General features: G+C 40.0%; 1 long non-coding RNA gene and 1 pseudogene across 1 annotated transcript; both read right to left on the bottom strand.

Annotated features, from left to right (window-relative positions):
* Positions 1 to 7,180: 7,180 nt before the first annotated feature.
* On the bottom strand, positions 7,181 to 9,431 carry LOC109941205 (cellulose synthase-like protein E2; annotated as a pseudogene).
* Positions 9,432 to 9,441: 10 nt separating this feature from the next.
* Positions 9,442 to 9,773, bottom strand: LOC109943635 (uncharacterized). Its single transcript, XR_002266681.1, has 2 exons — positions 9,698 to 9,773; positions 9,442 to 9,605 (listed from the first exon to the last, which is right to left on the bottom strand). It is a non-coding gene; the product is annotated as an uncharacterized lncRNA (long non-coding RNA).
* Positions 9,774 to 14,705: the final 4,932 nt, after the last annotated feature.

Below are 14,705 nucleotides of genomic sequence, written 5' to 3' on the forward strand. Positions count from 1 at the left end.
CTAGTTTGGAAACATAAATCCTCTTGGGATTCCCCTCATTTCCCAGGGGTTGTAACCCCTTCGAGTGACATTTGAATAAGACATTTAGTTATTTGTGGCAGGGTTTTCAACATATTGTAAAGAAATGAGATGCAACACAATTAAAAATATTGTAGTGGTGCTACCTCCATAAATTATCCTTGTCAATTCAGCAACTGCAGGGCTAACATTGGAGTGGAGCCACTTTCTCAGACCATCATGAACCTACAATACCATGCACATCTCAAATGATACACAAAGCAGAATTAATAACATTGATATCGCTATGTAAATCAAGAATACCGAGAGACACAAATGGAAGCAACTATCTACCGTGTGGAAAAAAATCATGCAGTTATTGCTCGTGCATAAGAAGCTATACCTCCTGAGCCTAAGCAGGAGTTGCAACCTTGCCGGTACCAATAGCCCAAACTGGTTCATATGCCAACACAATATTTGTCCAATCTGATATTTTTTCTGCAAAACAAAAGGAGAGGCAGTAAACAGTGAATTAGAGAAATTCAGAAGTCCTTCATTTCTATGTGAAGGAATAAAATTCAAAGCAACAGCTAGAATGAGCACATGAAGCTAAAAAAATTGAAGTGTTAAAAAATGGTGTCAGGTACAAATATATGTATCATGTATAGCGTAGTTCTTTATTAAAATGACAATAGTTTCAGAATTATTTCTGTGTCCAATTCACACACAAATACATCAACCCCACCACCATGATTTTTATTATTTAATAAAGTAAAAACAGGACTAAGAGAGCATATGCATCCTGAACCCTATACTGAACAGAAGCAGGAATAAGTTAAAAACATAAGATGATCAGAATATAACAGAAAATAAAACTGTAAAAGTTACCAGCAATAGCCTTTGTTTGTGCAGCAACAACATCCATTGTTGTTCCTGCCTCTCTCTACTCAAGGGTCTCACCAATGCAAGCGATTACCTTGAGACCTTGAGTGAGTGCATATGCAACTTTATCAGCAACAAACTGCCATGAACTGAAATAAAGAAAAGTAATTACAAAATACAGAAGACTTAACAGAAGCAGGTACAGGTTTAGATGGCTTGACAAAAGAACACAACACATAATAGAGTTAAACCACCTGAATGGTATAATTGATCAGTCTTGTAGGCTTGTAACAGAGAAGGAGCAGGCAAGGCACTCCCTGCTTAGCTTTAGCTGTTCAACGGTGCCACACAAATTTTCATTCAAAATTACAGATAATCCTATGCAAAACAAAAAAGACTTTGTAAGTTGGGTGGCCCTCTTTTCCTATTCGTTAGGATTTAGGAAATTACAAGAATAAGATTCTGTGTTCTTATAGTAAATTGGGCAATAATATTTGGTGATAGTATTGGTGCTTTGCCGGCAACACTATCTAGTTGTTCCTAACATCATAAATCATAATAAGTGAATGGAGACAGTAGGATACCTGTTCTTATTGTTTTCTTTTCTTTGAAAAATTGGGCAAGAATGCACGGTTGTGTAGGAACGTGCCCGTGCGATGCCACGGAACACAAATTGCGACCCTCCAAGGCCCTAGCGACGGGCGGTGTGAGTACAATAGTGACGGCAGAATCTATGATTAAACATCATCTATTGTTGTGAGTATAAATGTAAAATTAGTCTGTTTACCTATCGAAACAATGCTATGTCAGTCCATACCAAAACTCGCAGAAATCACATGAAAGAATTTATACAACACAAGTTTGCTAGATACCAAAATATATTTTCCTATGACTGATGAAAATTGGAGAACGTTACCTAAAACCTACAATCTAGAACATTCAGAACCTCGAAGAGCAACCTAAGATTGTGATGAAGAGAAACTCAGGACTGCAACACACGGGCGCTTATCTAATAGTGTATTATATAAAATTTAACAAGAAGATTTAATGGCAAAAATTCAAAATCAATAAATATAAAATAAACATAAGCATAACTATCTATTTCATCTAATCTTTGACCATAATACGATCAAGGTACTCTCGTATATCTACAGGAATGTTAAATCGATATGTGTTCCCCTCGTATGTCAATAGATCAATAAGTAAATTCCTACGCAGAGTCGCACCATCCTGCAAAAAATGTTATAAGTAATATTATCATTCATTAACTACAAATTACATATATGATATTATTCTCACCATACTAAATTGCGCAAACCCACTTTCCCACCACTCCATAAAGCAGAGCAAAATGACCAGTATTAACACTAAAAAAGTTACCAACCTTGTTATATTATAAAATTATAAACATAACATATATATATATATGACATAATAATTTTAAGTAATTACCCTTTTAAGTCGAGTGGAGCATTAGGTCGAATTGAATGTTGCCACATATAAATGTCATGTGACCATCCAATACGTTTGACACCGTATGCAGCCTTATATTTCTTCGAAATAAGAAGAATAACTTCCCAAAAAAAATTTAGTGGTATATCTTTGCACCATTCTGGAATAGGTGTGAAATTAAACACAGACACAGATTTGTTTGCATGATTAATGATGAAAAGTACATAGCCTGTAGAGTATCTCCATGGCATAAGAACCTGCAAACCATAAGACATTAGAATTATATGTTTGCACAATTTATTTAACCATATAGATATCAAAGGAATTATGACTTACAAATTTGCAAAATGTGATATAATAATTCATTTGAGGCCAATTTGTTAATGTTTCTGCCAACTCTATCGCGCTAGGATCCTTATATGACTTCGATTCTTCGTCAAAACCACACATTTCCTAGAGAAAACATAATAATATAATAACTAAGATAATATCATACATGTTATAACAATATTTTTAAATAACAAACTTACACAAAAACGCAGGTCCATATAGTGTTTTGTAATCCTTCGTTTTGCGAGAGACAACATATTTGGTTCATTATGGGCAAGAATCCGAACAGCCATGTTAAAACAATCTATAGGCATATCTTTATTCACATTTAATAATTCCTGTAGTGTCTTGACAGTCAAATCTATCCGGTATGGTTTGAAGCTTCGGACCCATTTAGCCCTGTATAGCAATGTTGTATAACAAATATTCAATTATATCTGAGCAATACACATAACGTGATTATTAAATATATATAAATAAATAAAATACGGGGAACTTACTCTAAAATTGTGGTACCTTGAATTGTCATGATATAATCGCATGGAAACTCTATCATATCTGCTTTTTTCACTGGCATATCCTTCGTGGAAAGACCACTAATTAAAGATTCCTTGCCACACTCATTAACAGAGGTTGGAGTAGGGATGACATCATTCTTTTCTTTGGCACATATTTCTTCAAAATATAATGATATAGGATCATCTTCGGGGCTAATCGGAGGACTTCGTTTCCTCTTGTTAGGATTTGGGGAGGGTTCTAAAATCTCAACACCACTGGAGTCAGTCTCATTATCTTCTATACTTTTATTTGTCTTATTTTTATATAATGGATATCCCTTTCTCTTGTTCAAATCCGAAGACAATAAAATAGCGGTCAATTTTGGCCTAAAGTTTTTTATATCGGCCTGAAAAGTAAGAAAATATATGGTGTTATTTATCATACCGCTGTAGATATGTATATGATAGCTTTTTTGATATACCTGTGTAAAATTGTCTGATAGTTCGACTCCTGTCCAGTACTCCATATAATTAAGTAGGAAAAGTCCACACGAAGAACTACATTAAAAAATCAAATCAAATATGTTTCCAATTTAAATGAAACAGTTTTAGAAAGATCAATTATATACCTATCTGTCTGCTTGGCATCTTTAAACTCTATAAGTTTCCAAGGCCAATAGGCAACTTGAAGGTCTGACCAATTATGGTCTTTAAGTTTCATGTAATGCGACACACCATCTATTTGCTTTTGCAAACCCTTTAGCTACAACAAAATTAGTAAATCACATCAACAAATTACTCATAACCACAAACAAAATTAGTAACGAGTTTCATTTACTCACAACACAATCGAGATCTTTATGACCCAATGAAGAACCCAGTGAATCGAGTATTTGTATCTCTCGTCTTTTGGCGTTAAGCACAACAAGATACCAGTGAAGTTCACGAATGTTTATAGGTATGAACACCTGCAATATATATATATATATATATATATTAGTTTCATAAGTATCGTACGATGATTTTATAACTAAACTCATATATATATATATAGTAAATTATTTTGTTACCATGTCATGTTGAAGATATAATAATACCCTTCGCTCAACTTGAGATCTTTCGCTAGTTTCACAGTATATATCATCAAATTTTAGATCATCATCAGCATCTCGTTTAAAAAATTCACTAACAAATGTAATCTCTATGTGGACTGTACCACCAGGACGCTGCTTCATATGTTCTTGTGCTATCAAAAAGTATATGTAAGAATTTATGATCTGCAAATACATGTACAAAAACTATATTTAGTTAAAATACATAAATTTGTGTGTGCACGCGTACCAAAAAATATATTACCTCATCCCCCAAATAAGAATCCGGTTGAAATAGACATTCCATAAATTTTTTGGAAATTACTTGAGAGCCAATGCATACAAGTTCAACATCCATTGTCGCATAAGGAATGTTTTTAATTGATTCGATAAGGGTCATATCTCCTTGATTACACATATAATCTAGAAACCCAATCATATATATAGAGAATGGTCGAAGTTAATTAGTACTACGAACGGATCAAATAATAATAGTAGAGGTAACTAATACATGATTGTAATACCTTCTTGAACAATTACAGTCGCCATGTCCTTTTTTGGTTTATTATGATGCAATGCAAATTTGCATTCATCTATTGGCGCTAGATAATTTATCTGTGTTCCAAATATATCTTCTTCAATAGGAAGTATAGGAAGTCTGGTATGCTCATCTATTTTTCCATCGAGAGGTGATTCATTATCAACTGTTGAATGCTTGTCCAATTGGCTTTCATCAACGGGTAATTCATTTGTCTCGTCTGAAGAATCCATCAAGGTGAAACAGTCCTACAAATATTGCAAATACAATATATCTAAATATACTGATCCAATGGCACGACCGAGATAGAAGGAAATATATTCCAATGAGCATGTGGTGGAGGACGCACAAAAATTAAGGTATGGCAGATTTTATATAGAACTATGTGTACAAATCCATATACGTGTATGAATACACACACAATGTCTTCTCTCGGAAAATATGTGGGTAAATCCCTCGACCACCAAATTTTGCAGCAGCAGGTGACAAGTTCAGAAATCGGATAACTTCTATGTCACCATTATGGAAACCATAAACTAAAGCATATGGAGCACATCTGTGAAATCACTTCCGACCATCGATTGATATTGTATTGAGAATGAGAGGGCTCTGGTCTAAATTATTCTCCCTGAAGACCACCTTCTCCAAGCATTTTCCTCATAGGTAGTTTTTGTGTATTCACTGTTTTACTCAGTTCGAATTGATACATACACCAAATGACGACTGTTGGTTTCCACAGCAATGACCCAGCTACCTTATAGGAGCAACATTCGGCCGACCAGGTGGGCACGCCGGCGGCGCTGTCCGTGGCCGCGCGCAGAGCTGGCAAGGGGCAGGGAGGGCGGCTCGCCGAGGAAGAAGAATGACGCTCGGCGATGGTTTTTTACTCGGATCCGTTCTGCGCGCAAGGCTGGCAAGAGGCAGCGCGGTCGGGCTACACAGTGGAGGAAGACGGCCGCCGGAGGTTCGAGGTCGGCTGGGGCAGGGCTATAGAGCGCGTAGAGGAGAGCCCGACCACCATGGCTAAGGCTGCTCGCCCATGGATGACGCAGCGTTGGATGACACCCGGTCACCATATAGGGCAACAAGTGCGCAATGGGATATGAAAGGAACAGAGAGGAAGACTCACCGGAGGACGCTTCTCACCTATGCGAACTTGAGCGCATGAGGCCGCGAACTGTTACAAATCCGAGCGCGATGCGCTAGCTTCTCACCTTGGCAAGCTTGAGCGCAGGAGCCGTGGACGAGCTTGAGCGCAGGAGCCGCAGACGGTTACCGATCCGAGCGCATGAGCTGGCTTCTCACCTTGGCGAACTTGAGCGTAGGAGGCCGCGCAGAACAGCAGGAGCGAGCGCAGGACGGTTACGATCCGAGCGTGGCGTGGCGAACTTGAGTTTAGGAGGCCGCGCAGAACGGCAGGAACTTGAGTGCAGCCTGCGCAGGACAGTTACGATCCGAGTGCGGCACCCGGGAGTGGGTCGTGCAGGTCGCTGGGCCGGCGGGGGAAGAGAATTTTCGATCTGAGCGCGGCGGGAGTACGGGAGTGGTCGCGCAGGTAGCTGGGCCGACGGGGGAGGAGTTTGGGTTGGGCCTCAGATTCTGTAAGGGAGAAGAGCTCGTCTAATTGGCTAATCAACCTTCACCTGATGCATGAAGGCACAACAGTGACTGCACTCTCCACGACACTTGCCTGGTTCCATAGGCAGGTTTTGACATTGGGCACTGGACCTGAAACAATTGACATTGTCACTGGTTGGGGCAGGAGAAGCAGGGTAACTGCATCTTCGCTGGTTAGGCAATCGATTCAAAAGCTTCTAAACCTCTTTGAATCCCCATTCTTCACCACCCGTGGAAATACTGGCTGCTTTGTCGGCTGTGGGGAGCCACTCAACAAGTATCCTTATGTTGGGCGCATACATTTATTGTAAGCTTGCACAGTTTTGTGGAAGAATCAACTTGGAATGAAATATAAGTTGTGCACCATATATAGTTCTAGTTCGCTCTGATTTAGTCAGGCCAGGTGTAGTTTGGTAGCCGGATAGTCTATGCTTGGAAACTATTTATTGTGATTGTGATAACGTTTAGAGATGGAATTTTTCGTTTAGCTTGAGATAAATTTTCTCTCAAGATAAATTTTCTCTCAATTAGCCAGTGACAGGTTGACAGTCGCTGCTGAGTGCTGACCGGTAATGTTGTTGAAAAAAAATGATTATTGTTAATTGAGACAGAAGAATCATAGCTGAATGCACACTCTGATCGGTCAAGTACAAATCACAACTTATTTAACTCGATTGTAACTATTATCATTCCAGATTGTACTTTGTACACCTAGATTTTATGCCCGGTCACCATCGAGTTTCAAATATATATATCATCTTTCAGCAGCTCCACATCTACAACTTGGTTGGAAGTAGTATACAAAATGGTAATACAATGCAGAGCGAAACTACACTGACAGAAGCTGGTAATCTGCCACTGTCCTTGCGGACAAACATTGCTTCATACACTGGGAAATTGATCGCTACTATCAGAGCACATAGAACGGTCTGCACAAACATAGCTCCCAGACTCACCGCTCCTTTACACAACAAAACCTTTGCCACCCCGAGCATCATGCACGCCAGGTTAAGCAGTGCAACAGTTGTAATGATCACAAACATCGTGGAGAAGGACCCAAACAACATAATCCCCTTCTTGTACCTCTCTAGGGCCTGCGGATCGGTCACCTTCGCCGTCAGGGTGAATCCCGACTCGGTGACGCCAAGCATTCTGCAGATTGTGTCGATGGTTGCCAAGAGGTATGAGGTGATTCTTCTGAAAAGCCACATCCTTTGCGTGTTCCACCACTCGACAGCAGTGTCGCCACATTGCAGGGATTCCACCAAGCTGCAGGAGTATGCAGCCACAACAACATATGCAAACGGTACAAACCAGGGATTGGTTATCTGGGTTGAGTACATTTGCAGATGCATGTTCTCTTTTAGAATGTGACTAAAGTTCATATAGAAAGAAGCAACAATCGAAATGTATATATCAACTCACCTCAGGGAACAACGAGATGCCATTGAGGAAGCAAAGTGAAGGGATAGTGACATAGTAAAGGGTGGGGAAGCTGTTAGCAGCCCAGCACCCGCAGATGGAGTAACCCATTTGAAGGCCCAGGCTGATCTTCCTGTGACCTAGCAGAAACAGGTTGTACTTTTAGAGGGAGATCTGGAGAAAGCCTTCTGTCCATCTCTTGTGCTGAACCAGAATCTGTCCTAGTGAGGTAGGGGCCATGCCTAAAATATGAAAGCAAAAATTCTCCAAAGATCATATTTACTATTTCTATTGAGAGCAAATGTCACTAAAATAGACTATGACAGATTTAACATTTTATCATGTGAAATGAAGACCACTTTCCCTCCTTGCAACAAAAGTGTTCGAAAATAGAACATGGATCTGACAACTTGGATAGGAGCTAGCAAGCTAAAACAGCAGTCATGAACCAAATGCTAGCACTTGGTCCGACATGCTTAACTTTGTTATGGAAAAATGTGGTAGTGAACCAAACTTATTTCAGTAACTCAGTAAGAGGCCACAATACACAAACAGAATATATCAAGCAAAAATGGTTCAGTTTGTGGGCTTATCTCAGAAAGTAATAAATTTCTGCTATTTAGCCTCATGGCAGAGTAAGGTTAGCTTTCAAAAGTTGATAACTTCATTGCTGCAAATTATAATGATGCAGAAATATAATGTCGTAACGCATAGTAAGGCGAGGCATGGCGACTGACTACCGCCTTACGCTTAAGAATCTAAGGCATGGGGAGAGGGGACACCTTAACAGCTTGAGTGGAACTTAAAACAACAACTTCTCTTTGGAAAAAGAAAATCCGCGTAGAAATGCAACAGAAAAACATATGGAATAAAAAATATATATGACAGCAAATTACCTCTGTGGCAAGACCGCTTGAGAAATAAAAGGTGCATATGCAGCTTCTCTCTCTGTTGCTAATCGTTGGGCTTTCTGGAATTCTTTTAGGACTGCTTGGAAATCTTTAGCTAGCTTTGCATCAGCAATCTTCTTGGTAGCCTGCAAGTCAATATGAGATCATGATCACAAATGTAAAAATAAAAGACCAATTGTCATCCACAAGGAAAAACAAAAATCCCCAGATAATAGAGGAATATGCATGGGCAAAAAATATACAGCAGCTGATATGAGATTTGTCTTAAATGCATGGTGATAATTTCAAATCTTGCTACATTTTTTTTGTCACATGGAATGCTACCATGCCAGAAGAGATGCATACTACGATAATGAAAGAAAAATTCTAATTTCTATATTACATACTTACACCAAAAGTTCCTATTACTTTATGCAAAACTAAAATTTGTACAAAACAAAACACATCACACTAGGTTTGAAGTGATGATGTTCTTGAGGTCTCTTCTCACGAGCCATATAAACCAGTGTGGGCAACACTTTTCCATCGACATCAGTTGCTTTCCTTTTGTTTCCATCAATTAAAATCTAGCAATTGAGAACTCCTTGATCAGAATAAACATAACAAAATGGTGAAAAGAAAAAAAGACAAAATACATAGCACTAAACTAATGATGGTGAACAGAGATGAGCAAGTACTTGCCTGAATTTTCCATCCTTGAATACAAGCTCAATTAAAGCATCTCTGAGATATGGGTTGGGATCAGTCAGTAGCCTTTTCGCAAAGTAAGGATATGATGCAGCAAGCACCTTAAAATCAGGGTCAGCATAGAGTGCTAAATCTTCTAGTATGGTGAGCGATCGCAGTATCAATGCATAGTATGCTGGTACTGGAATTGAATAAAGGCTTTAGACTTTATATCACACTATGAGAAAAATAATACAAAACAAGGAGCTAATATTTGTACAATGGCAAGCTTACCATTGAATGGGTACTGATAGAGAACAACACCTAGGCCATCAACTATTGTCTTGAAGTTCAACTCACTCACTGTAGCATTTAGTGCATTATCAAAACAATTCTTGAAAGCATACACAATCGGGGAAACATCTACATCAGTATTTAGTAACATCACAACAATAGTCATTCAGTTTGGGAAACATGCTATTTTGAAGTGAACAGTTTGGGAAACATGACTTACTACAGTTGACAGCATATGAAATGGATAGCATTACACTTGACAGCCTACACAAACAACGGCAGAATCCAATCAAATGAATAACAAATGTATGAAAGTTTCTTATGCTCCAGTAAAAAGATTCTCAACTTACATAAATGATTAAACAGATTTACCAGAGATATACTTCATTTCATGCAAGTTAGAGGTTTGGCATCTATGGATTTCCATAGATTTACACTGCATGAGATTGAATATAGAAAAGTATGCACTGAAAAGAGAGTACATGAATGAAAAATCAACTAACCCCCTAGATTATCAACATCTGTGGATTATCAACATTTAATCTAGACTACAAGAACCACTTATAAGTTACCCGTACATCATTTAATACCTAACCATACAAACACAACTTCATATCATTTCTTCGGTAAAAAACGAGATCAGTTATCTAGCACCAATATTTATAGTATCTATAGGAATCAACAATGCAGGTATAGGGAAACATTGTTTTTACCCAACAGCTATCGAAAACAACCAGCCATTTAAAAAGCCGATTAGGTGGCCACTTAATCAAAATACCATCCCACAGCTCATGCAGGGGATAAGTATAGGAGGTGGAATGCAGTCAAGTCCCAGTTAACTGCATAGGATGTTGCTCAAATCGCACTGACATACTCTAGAAATCCCAGTTAACGACGTGGAGGAGGTAGAGCCGGAGGGGGAGGCAGTGACCGACCTGGTGGCTCGGGCAAGGTCCTCCATGGACCGTGGCAGTGCTCCCGCCTTCCCTCGAGATGTTGAATCAAATAAATTGCAATGCCTACTTAACATTGTGAAACCAGGTTGACAATAGTCCCAAACCTGTAGTGTTTTACATGCTCAGTTTTATTCCCCTGGATCCAGACCTTGAGCAAATATTCATAGAAGCTGAACAGTTGCCACGAGAGTTAAAGGCACAAATTCTAAATTCATAAAATCTAATCACTGGACTGCTGCAATTAATTTCATTTCAATAGAGGATGCATGAAAATGTAGTCAATGAGTACATGATTATAGGTTCAAATGAAGAACACACAAGTATGTTAGTGACCACATACCTTTACTCTGATGAAGAGTAGAGTGAATGAAAGAAATGCTGACAACAAATAGTATGAACAAGACCATCTCCTGAATATATACTCGTTAATAGACACCTTTAGATTGATGTTGGTACAAGAGACATGCGTAAAGATTCTTTTTTTAGAAATACACAAGTATGTCGCTCCTTTTATAGCTTCAACTGAGTTGTGTAGCCAACCAAGCATATTACTAACAAACAAATTAGTAAGAAGGAATGGTAACTTGATATGTTCCATATGCTAGGGATAATTCCTTAGAATAGGCTTACCTTCAAGGCCTCTAGGGAGCACATCACAACCAACATATGGTGCCATCGCAGGCAGCTCCTGAACATGGTTCCTTTTATAAACTCCGACTAACATCACTCAATCTTCCATTGTCAATTGCTACAACATCTTGGCAGCATTGTGTGACTGCTACAGTCTCTGCCATATTATATTTACATGAAGAAAGCACCCAACTTGATTTTGGTGAAGATACTGAACATTGTTCCTCTATTTAAGTGAGGTGCAGTTATATATAGCTAGTTAAGTTAGGTACAAAGACCAAAGACTATTTACTAAACAATACATGAAACATAATGAAAAGAGACCAATAACATCTATTCAATGCTCATCTGCTTTCTTTGTTGTATCAACCAAATGACCACTAAACAATAGGAAGCTAAAAAGGAGCGAAAATAGATAAATAAAATGCAACAAATACATATTCACCTAAAAACCAAAATAATCACGTGCATTACAAGTTATTAGTTGCCATGCATTCTTCAATGTCAGCTACGGCGTAAGGACCTCCTTTTAAACGATATTCTTTGTGTATGTTGTGTCATTTATCGTTGAGTTCCTTTTAACCCCCTTCTTCGTCTTCTTCTCATCATGGAATGGAATGACAAGTATCTTCACTTTCGATCGAGCAGTGGCCCTTGATAGAGCAACATAAAGCTGGCCATGAGAAAACACTGGTTCCGGCAAGTACACACCAACATTAGGAATCGTCTGGCCCTGGGCCTTGTTAACCGTCATGGCAAAACTTAGTCTTATCGGAAACTGCTTCCTTTTAAATCGGAATGGGAACATCTCATCATCAGAGGGGCATAGGGGTATACGAGGCAAGAAAATTTGCATTCCAGCATGCTGGCCCAGGACAATTTTAGCATCAATACTATTTTTTTGGAAACCACGAACCACCAACCTCGTGCCATTGCAAAGTTCATTAGCAGGGTCTATATTCCTAAGCAACATGATTGGGCATCCAACTTTGAGCTTCAGAACATGCGGGGGTAGTCCATTAGGAGTCAGCGTGTTTAGAAATTCTGAGGGGTAATAGTTATTAGGATCATCCACCGCGGTGTCAAAGCTATGGTACATCATCTGCTCCCCTTGGAAACGATCGATCATCCTCATATTTATCATATCCACCCAGTCATTCCGTGTAGACAATATTGCTCTTGAAGTGATGTAGCTTGTGTTAGACATATTTTCATTTAGATTGGGGTAAATGTCATCTATCAGTCTATCAAGGTCGCGGTCACTACCAGTATATGGCACACATACCTCATCTGGAAGACGAACATCACCATCGTGGTTTGCTTCCTCAGTTCCACCACCGACGCGCAACAAATATTCTGCAAACCATGGGTCACTCTGTGCTCTCATGTTTTGAACAAGCTTTAGGTGGCACATGGATTCCCAGAGGTAAGAACTCCGTAGAGATGCAGCAACTATCTGAGCCCTTGACCCCTTGCGCACAACAGGGAGAACTTGTCTGAAATCACCCCCGAACACAACAGTCTTCCCACCAAAGGGCAGCCTAGGTCGTCCCATTATATCACGCATGCTATTGTCTAGCGCCTCAATTGCTTGTCTCTTAGTCATTGATGCCTCGTCCCAGATAATGAGCGATGCTTTTTGTAGCAACTTCGCTGTCCCGCTTTGTTTCGTGAAACTACATACAACACCATCATCAATAGTAAGTGGTATCTTGAAGCGCGAATGGACAGTCCTCCCCCCAGGCAATATGGAAGTCGCAACACCAGATGTAGCTGTTGCAACTGCAATCTTGTCCTGACTGCGTAGGGCCGCAAGCAGTGCCTTATACAGATAGGTCTTTCCAGTCCCACCAGGCCCATCCATAAAGAACACTCCACCGTTATTGGTGTCGACGACAGATAGGATCTTATCATAGGCAGACCTCTGCTCCTCGTTTAGGGTTTCTTTCATAGCAACGTCTTCTGTCGTCGGCTCGATACTTTCCTCCTCGTAAATCTCTCTATCAGTACCATGTGAATCATCATATATGTCAATGATAGCAGGGAGAGGGAATGTCTTTATGTCTTTACCCATTGACTGCAAAATGTTTCTATTGTCAATCAATACCATCTGCTGCACATGGGTTTTGCTTTGAGTACTACGGTGATAGTCCTATGACATTGAGTCAAGGTGTCTCTGCCATAATTCTGCCACATCGTTCGGCTCGCAGTATACCAGTATTGTTGCAAACAACCTTCGTAGTGCTGACGACATTTGGTAAATAGCGGCTTCGTTGAGACACTCATCTATTGTGTCGTCGGCTTCAAGCAGTCCCCTCATTTGTGTTGCCTCACGAAAAGATGGTAGTGTGTCACCGTCTACTGTCCTTAGATCCGCATAGGAGGTAGCACCCGTCACATGGTTTAAGAGAAGTCGAAGATAAAAGCGCTCCCCCTCAGCTGGATGAGCAGAGACGATTCTACCAACTTGTCCACCCGTGTTTCGTTTCCTCCTTTGCCACACTTTACCCTGCTACAAAGTGTACCACTCAGGAAAATCACGGTAAAGGATGCCCCGAGCCTCCTCGTATAGCCTATTTGCCTCAAAATATGCCATAAGCATTGACCTATCGACACCTGGACGTTGGACAACATGATTTACTTTAGCACGCTCGTGAAATGACACCATGTGCATGTTTTCAAGATGGAGCTGCAATTGCATCACTGGTGGAGAGTTTTGACTTAGATCAAAGCTGAATATCCTCCAGAGGGCTTCTGGAGGGGTCACCCACCTAGCATCTCTATATTGCTTGATCTCATCAACGTCACCATCAGCCTTGTTTGCATCTGTCACAGCCACAGACGCACGATCGTGGCCTTTGTATATGTATTTGAACAAGTATTTGACAGCCTTGATGCTCCCACATGCCTCAACATTGATGTGACAGTTGAAGAGTCGGAGGAGGTAAGGGTTGTAAGGGACGACCCATCTGTTATCCAATTCACAACCTCGAACCGTTTCCTTACGCCCATCATCACGACGCCTATAAATAGGATATGAATCCTTTCCTTGAGACGTTGCATTGCTAAAAGCTCTAGGATAATGGTTTTTGCATGAAGCACGACCCTTAGTGCATGGGAATTTAGGATTTAGCAACCCGCACGGTCCATGCATCATATGCTTTATAACCATCTTGTACAGTTGGGGGTACTTCTTCTTGTCAGGGATCTCAGCAGAGATAAGGAGATCATACTGATCGGGGCAAGTTAGCTTGTACTTTCTCTGCATGATGAGTAGGAAATGGGCATGAGGCAAACCTCGCTTCTGGAACTCCACGACATAGACATATGACCGGATTTTTCCAAGAATATGATGCTTAGTCAATCGCTTCTTCAGTTCCTCTAGTTTTGCATGGAATATGCGAACAACAAGGTCCGGACGA

Source organism: Zea mays, chromosome 1, assembly GCF_902167145.1.
Source record: "Zea mays cultivar B73 chromosome 1, Zm-B73-REFERENCE-NAM-5.0, whole genome shotgun sequence".
Taxonomy (NCBI): domain Eukaryota; kingdom Viridiplantae; phylum Streptophyta; class Magnoliopsida; order Poales; family Poaceae; genus Zea; species Zea mays.